The following is an 8523-nucleotide window of genomic DNA, read 5'->3' on the forward strand; positions in this document are numbered from 1 at the left end:
GCGGGTTGACTGATTTATCTGTCATATGCGCGTACGTATCTCGCTATGGTGTTTTTGATGTGACCTTCCTTCGCGGAGGATGAACGAATGTGTTTAGGGTTATAGCTCATGTACGAAAACAAAAGTGTGTTATTTTGTTTTGAATGCTGTGACTCATCGACTGAATAGTTTTAGTATCATATCCGTAATATTTGTTCCAAAAATGTAATTGAACCCATTTATCTCAAAGTATGACTTCTAAAACTGTGTGACTGTAATTTTCTTGAAAATGATCTCTGATAGATCGAAACGTCGAACAACAATATAGGGGAGATCCGTGTAAGACGCCCAGGGTCGGTAAGAGGCCCCATCGCTTTTTTTACCAAACCAATAATGTTATATATTTTTTAATGTTCTTGTAAAGCAGAAGCCCTCTTGAAACAACAACTCACGAAACCTGAGGTATCAGGTGCGTCGCAGCGACTTTTGGTAAGCCTGTTTCTGTTTTTGCCCCTTTACTTGCTAGATATATGCATCTTTATCACCCTTATATATCTGAAAAAACAATGGCTATCAAATGCAATCTTTTCTCATCGAAATTGTCACATGTTAGCTTCAGAATAGACCATGTTCTGGTGCGCTGCAAATGTCTCATAAACCATAAATATTGTGGACGTTAAAACACTGTATTTTTTAAGAGGCCCTCCCTTCGAGGATGATAAAACGCCCCCCGATAAAAAAACGCCCCCGATGCTAAAACGCCTGCACCTGCGGCAGGCGTGGCATTCTTTTTTCAAGGAGTTTGTTTTTGTTTCTTTTTTCTGTTTCTTTTCTTAGAGGTTATAGGTACAATTTTCGTTGGTCATCAGCGTTTGGTTGTGCTAGTTTTCGCATTGTTCGAGCGCTTTGGAAGTGTTATTGGTTTCGATAACACCGTATTTGCTTAGCTTTTCGAAATAAAAGGCCTTGCAGCTGTGTTCGCAAAGCGTCTTTTACAAGTCGACTTGACTTTTAAAACGCCCGAGGGGGGGGGGCGTCTTACCATACCCATAGTGTAAGAGGCCCTTTTGCAACTTTTTCCAAAATGTTAAAGTTTACGGTTTGTGTACCCCCTAGATTCATTTTGAATGCAAATATGTATGGGAAAATGATGCATGCTCACAGCGCATGCACACGTTAGCGCTTAAATATTATCAGTTGTCTAAAAATAGTAACTGAGCTTAAGGGGGGGCCTCCTGCACCACTCTCCCCTAGCTATGATATTTTGTATTTATGACTTCTTTTGGTAATATTTTACATTCTCACGAACCCGAACCTCGACAGTGCATTCGCCGCCTCGAAAGTCTTAATAAGAAGAAGATAAGTGCCCATTATGCTGTTGTGTTTAACAAAACTTGCATAAAAGAGAACCTGCTTCCGAACTATTCGAATATATATATATATATATATATATATATATATATATATATATATATATATATAGAGTATGCCAAGTGTATTTTATAACATAGGTTGACGTAGGTTATTGACAAATGAACGCCATCGATGAATTACTATGTAGAGGTTTGAAACATTTATATTTATAAGAATATTGTTGCTCGTCATGCAAAAACGATGATTGGATCTTGGACAAAATTGAATGCTCTTTCCAACTATGCCATTTTCAATTGTCAAACATACCTGGGCTATGTAGCAAAACCCGTGTAATTAAGTAAGTCATGAACAAATACCTAGGTACCATTTTCTCCAGCGACTTGTTCCACCTTGTTTTTGATCAATTAGGTTTTCACAATTTTTCCATGAGAGGCGGTGCATTTATCTTGCCAACAGGCGCTGTTTGAACTTGCTCCGTCTGACAGTCATCCGAAAATGATATTAAGTCCAAAATCCGTCTAAAACGTTAATTTTTCAAGCATAAGTGCCCCCACGGGTGCATGTGGTGCATGCCATCCCTGCACCGCACACCATTCGATAGCCCGTTCGATTCTCGCTCGATTCTCATACACGATACTGTGTTCCCCGTGCCGATTGGACTCACGGTTACCGAGATACTGCACGGGGGCGGGACCAATTTCGGGCAAATTTAGCCATTTTCGCCCGATTTTGCAAGCCGTTTTATGCATGTTAAGACTATGACGCGAATTTGCACTTTTTGATCACGCGCCATGTGCTCACCACCGCGTAATGTACCTACCTATCATGCAATACCTGTATAGGTATGCTATCATGCTATTATAATATCATGCTATTATAATGCTATCATGCAAATTGCAATACCTAGGTATACCTACACTGAGTTTTGAATTTACCTATTAAAGGTAAGCTTCACGAATGACAATATCGGATTTTAGAGGCATGGTTTCTTGACTTGATATTTGGTGACGGGTCAAAATTTTGACAAGTGATGCAAATTGATGTATGATAAGCTACGCCAGCTTTCGCAGCCTCCGCGGTTTTCCGCACCGAAAAAAAAAAACGTAAAAAAGCGTCCCCCCGCCCTAAACATCACCAGGGTGAAGGATAAAGTATAAAGGTGCTTGAAAAAATATCCAGATGAGCGCCCTACTACCAACTGTGGGTAGGTCGAGCGGATAGAGCTTTGAAACCGCCACCGCAGCCGCTACCGGAGGGGGAAATTTCTCATCCCCGCGCCCGCTCCCAAGACAGCGCTTTCGTAACGTTTCCCACCGCCCGACCATCCGCCTGCAGCCGGCCAGGAAATGTGCGTCGGGTGATATACCTTGGACAGATGGTGCCATAGGGAGTGCATCGGCGCAGTCTGAAATATCAGTGGCGTCGCCCTTAGGTGAGTATTTCGCGCTGAAAAGCTTTTGCAGATCGCATGCCTCTACAGAACAATTTATAGTTACAAACGGGTCAAGAAGAAGCAAGTTAGGACTTAGGAAAATGCGACTTTTGTCCAATCAACTGCTGGACAGTAGACTGTGGGTGGACACTGGAGCTACCAAATGAAAGCATTTGCCTCTAAGCGGTCCAGTATGGGGCTCGCTGTTCAGGTTTCTTTTAGTCTTTTAACAACATAACAGCACGAGTAGGTACCTACATGTTTATGCAATTCATCATGGCTATAAAATAGAGATTACAGACGTGATGATACATACAAATCATAGCATACAAGGGAAATAACAAAACAATCAACGTGGAATGTTTACTTTAGTCAAGCGTCCATTACGAACGCCCATTAATTAAAATCAACAATCAGTGGAACTGGAAACGTGAAAGCATGTGGGTATATTTTAGAATCCACAGACTTACATAGTTACAACATTGGAGATAAGAAGCACCACTTTCCTTGATTGAAAACCAAATGTCTTCTTTTGAGTTCGTTGCGATTTGAAGTCAGAACAAACACACGAGCAACCAGTATCATACAGTTTGTTAAAAGTTACTGCTTAGTGGTTCGTTTTGCACAATCGTGATTCACAACTGCTCGCGTCGTTTCCACTGAATTGTGTGAGGCAAGGCGATGCTGATCTAATTTATTGCGTCGCGCTTTTATCCCAAGCTAGGCGGCCGCTGCAGCCGGTGATTTGAATCATTCATCAGGAATAAGCCTGCAGCATCAGCTGGAGCTAATAAATGGGGATGAAAGTGGGAAGTTCCACTCAGGGAGGATATGATATTTCCCTAGTGCGTTACAGCAGTAAGTTGCATACCTATAGCGCAGTAAGAACCGTAATCAACTCCATGATTCGCGCTTATAGTGGAGACTGGCCAACGGTGGTGAAAATCTGGTCCGTCTGGATGTTACCAACCAATGCGAATTCGCCTAGAAAGATTGGACGTCTACATTTAACCTAAATGCATAAACTGACATCTTCAGGCATATCATTCAGTTTGATTTTAATTAAACTCAAAATAATAACCAATGGGTGAACCAAAGGGAAATTGAAATAAGTGCATTTGTAACATATAAACATGTATACAGGGCTGCTTCTAACGGCATGCTCCCTCCTGTGGCCAATGACTAGTGGACAGTTGTAGCGATCTGTCAGTGGGTAGTCGTAGCCTTTTGCCCGTGGGCGCGTTGCCATGGCGATTTAGCCGCGGACAGGTGGACTCTCGGTCCACTCCATCTGATCTACTAGCTCGGGCGCAGGCTCCTAATGCCACCACTCTAAGGCAGCGCCCACGAGTGCGCTCACCTTTACAGACTGGCCCCGCTCTCGGACGGTCAGAAAGGTCAGCCCGGTCAGCCGGTCGTCCTCTGACCAGCTCCGTACTTCCGTGGAGCCAAGAGTGGATGTCCTCAGCATTGAAGCACCACTGGTCACTACAGCGACACACAAGCATCACTAAAGGACTACCGGAGCACTAATGGAGCACTAACAGAACACTGCCGAAACCCCACTGAAGCACTGACAAAAGCGCACCACTTGTCACTACAGAGCACCAGCGAAGCTGCGGTGCGAGCCACCGCGACCACCGATCGACACTTTCGGACACCAATAATCCAATCGGTCACGTCAGCGAAGGTCAAGTTTGGCGAGCATGACCAAGTGGCGTCCCTCAGCTACAGGTATAGCTCAAAGGTCCGAGACGATATAACAAGGTGTGACTGTCATCCTGGACAGCTAGGCTTCGTCCAGGCTATCGGGCTTCGGGGAGGCACGAATATAGACTTTGAATTGTCGATAAAAACGTCAGCACTCCGATAGCGACCAGTCCATCGCAGCGCCTTTGATGCAGCGCTAGTTGCTGTCTTATTGAGTAAGTGAAACGTCCTTGAATTGTGCTATGTAGGCTGGTGAGCAATATGTCATCGATAGACAAACATGCATGTCAGTAAGCCTCTACTGACAGCACGAAAAAATAGATATAAAAAAGAAGCAATGTAATCCCTACATCCGGTAGTGACTGGATACCTGTTACATGAATGTCGAGATGCATGCGCGTCGCTACCCCTGGTATGTCACTCATGATGAGATGCTGAATAGTATTAGGCTGTCTTCTGATCACTCTGACATCAGACAGATAGATAAGTCCATATAGATCAGCTCAGAACGATACCGACCTCGGTAATTGAGGAATATCGTAGCAATATGCCGAGAGAATGATATTTATGAGGAAGCTGACGAACTAAAAACGTGAATTGATGATTACCTACTCATTTTGGAATGAGCTACCGCGTACAATGCTGGCACGAAATTTTTATTGTTTATGATGGCATTAATGGTTGTGTTTCTGGTCATCCATTAACTTTCGTTTAAGTAGGTTTATAAGAGCCTTTAGCGAGATTGAGCGCTATCGTACACACATGGGCGTGCTGGCTAACGTAGGCTGGCCATGCTACTGATAAGTCAGCAGAATACCGCAGTCACTTATGTATATTTTCATACGAATAAAAATAACAGAGGAATAATCTCAGGATAAGTGCAGAACAAAACCTTCCGTGATTCGCCAAATAAGCAGTGTCCGTGCATAGATTACTCCCGTAACGCTATCGGCACGGATGAATCGGTGAACTCTCTGGCATCAGTGCATGCACTTACAGTAATACAAGACATATTACTGTAAATTACCCTACCTATGCATGTCGACGCATACATTCACATGCAAGAACAAATATATGCAGTTATTGGCACAGTCCGAGTAATGACATACCGTTTAGATTTTGGTCATGGACCAGCGTGTATTAAATCATGCACATAAGAGCGTATGCTCGTAATGAGCTTCACACGATGCTGTTCATAAAAAGTAGCTCACGTCCTGGCCCTTTGTCTCGGGCCGGCCGCAGCAGCCCGCCGGCATCCGGCGCCGACGGGCCAGGTTTCAGCAATGCCGGTCGATTCGATCGTGCGGGCCGTTTGATCCGGCCGACCGGCCCGGTAAACACTGGTGTTTATGGGCGGCTCTGTCGTCGACACCATCACTCTCTCCCTCTCTCTCCCTCTCCCTCTCGCTCTCCGACAGCGGCGAAACAGCCTGCCGATCACCGCGCGCTCGGTGGAGCACCCTCCGGCCTCTCTCTCCCTCTTCTCTCCTCCCAGCTGGCACTCGAGCTCCACCTCAGTCGAGACTCGAGATACACTTGGAGCTTCCGTCAGTTTGGTTTCATTCGGAGCTTTTTTCTCAAAGCGTCGCAACAAATCGACAACTGCTATGCATTTAACAAGCTCATCCTCAGCATTGATAACACCGCTAATTACTCAGTACATGCCAAGCTAGTTACTATGCTGCAAGGACTTCTAAATTAAGATCAGTCATCACTCTCCGACACGGGCTACCCTAGCATTTCATTTCTTCTTGCAGGCTGCAGCTATTATCGTGCTGATTGTAATTACAATATGCGTTTTTCTCTATCTAACCATCCAAATCACTGATGCCACTTGAGCATCTATTTCACTCTGGGGTAAACATCTGCACCCGTTCACCTCACCCTTTCCTGCGCCGATGACCTGTATTACGGCCCTCCCAGAGAGCGGCCGGGCGCGCCGGCCATGGCACTTCTCCCATTGGCCGGCTCTCTGTGTATTTACTCTCGTGTCGGGATGGGACGGCCCGTCAGCCTGATAGGTCACGTGACTTCCGCAGCCCGGGTCACGTGTCGGCCACCCCTGGCCGGCGCAATCGGCGAGGTGCAGGAGGAGGCGCAGCAAACGTCCACATAGACTGGTCGGACGCTGAGCAAGCAGTCACGTGTCAACAGAGCACAGTGCTGCGCCACGACCTCCGGGGTCGCAGATGGATCTGTAGGGGACCCTGAAGGTCGCCGATGGTTCACAGCAGACACCGAAGGTCACAGATGGACCCATTGCGGACACCGAAGGTCGCAGATGGATCCACAATGAAGGACTCACAGCGGAGCATTAACGGTGGCAAATGGACCAACGACTGACCATTGAAGTCGTAATGGATCTGATACGAAGATCTCGTACGCACAGAATCAGATTCTGCACTATATAGGCAAGTGCAATTGATAGGCACTTATGCATAGGGGAAGGTGGGGTAAGACGGCCCAGCGGGGCAAGACGGACCACCAGCCCTCCCGGCTGAACCGCTGCTGGTATCTACTGCTTTATGCGCTCACTATGTTTGTTTTCCTTCGTAACAATGGCCACCTTGAGCTCATGCTGCTAGGATGCATAGCTTTTGAGTTATTGAGAAAAATGTTGTTTTTCGTCAAACCGATCTAATATAAGAGGTCTACGGGTGATTCCATTACGGCGCCTTTCTTGCATGATTAGTTTCTATTTTGCACTTAACTGTGAAGAACAAAGTTATAAACTTAGTTATAGTCACACTTCAGGAAAGGCAAGGTCTTGCAATGTTGGGCTATTTGACATATACGTCATGATAATGACAGAATTTAGATTTGGGGCAAGACGGACCACTGTGGTCCATCTTACCCTGTGGTGGTCCATTGTACCCTGCATATGGGAAGTTCTTTTCCAAAACATTGACACAAGTTTAAGTAAGTTAATTTTTCAGGAAGGAGTCTTTGTTGCATGTGAGCCATGCATGCAAGTGCTCAGTTAGCATGCATTCATGCCAAACGACAATCAACACACATGTTCCCAGCTTTTAGCTGCACTTCCATCACACATGAGTAAAGAATAAAGGCTCATTTTGTTATTTTACCATTTTGGTTACCTTTTCTTACAAGAGTACAGAGCAGAAGTGTAACACACATGAACGGATAGCAGGCACTGCTGGGTGGTCCGTCTTACCCCACGTTTTTTTCTTGTCTGAATTTTTGACATGTCTCTCTTTAAGAGCATCCACCACCTAGATGTCTTTAATTTGAAATTTAGTCTTTACACATATTAACAGAGGAAGGATTGAGCATTCCGAAGACTATAAATAATATGAATTACGAGAGCAGTGTAGCAAGATATGCGGCCTCAAACCTTAGCTGGTCCGTCTTACCCCACCTTCCCCTACTTGAGGGACTGAATACGTTATCATTCAATGAGAAGATATGAAAGGCTGGAGATCGCAAGCGGATACCTGTACCCCAATTTAACGTAAAACAAGTAAAACGACTAAACTTTGAGTGCCTTTCTTTCATGCAATGCCATGTTTCTGGTTTCATGCAATGGAACCTGTCACACATATCAATCTGTTATGACATAAGAATGTTCATCTACGGCTAAACGTGTACGAAACTGCAGCCGGCAGACGTTTACGCAAGACTGACATTGCGAGACTCTATTGAAATATTGCAGTCACATCCAGAACAGGCAGCGCCTATTCATACAAGACAGGAAACCGACTGATATTTGGGTTAGCAATGTGCTGGCAGAAAGGCTGGACAGCTTTTGGATTGCCTGCTCTCATAAGTAACACACCGTAAATTCCATTTTGACAGCCGTATGCGTCTCATCAGCAAGGCCGTCTACCGTACCGTAAATTTAGAACGGCTACGGCCCTGGCTTTGGCTTCATAGACGGTTCCAGCTTCGGATCCGACTTTGGACAAATGTATCGGTTTCGACATCTCTGGTGCCAGCTCTGAAACGTCTCACCCCATCCCAAGCGTCATTGGCTTATGCTTGAAATCATAAAAAGTCCGTCACGACGG

This window comes from Amphibalanus amphitrite, unplaced genomic scaffold, assembly GCF_019059575.1.
Source record: "Amphibalanus amphitrite isolate SeventyFive unplaced genomic scaffold, NRLGWU_Aamphi_draft 001106F_arrow, whole genome shotgun sequence".
NCBI classification, from domain to species: Eukaryota; Metazoa; Arthropoda; class Thecostraca; order Balanomorpha; family Balanidae; genus Amphibalanus; species Amphibalanus amphitrite.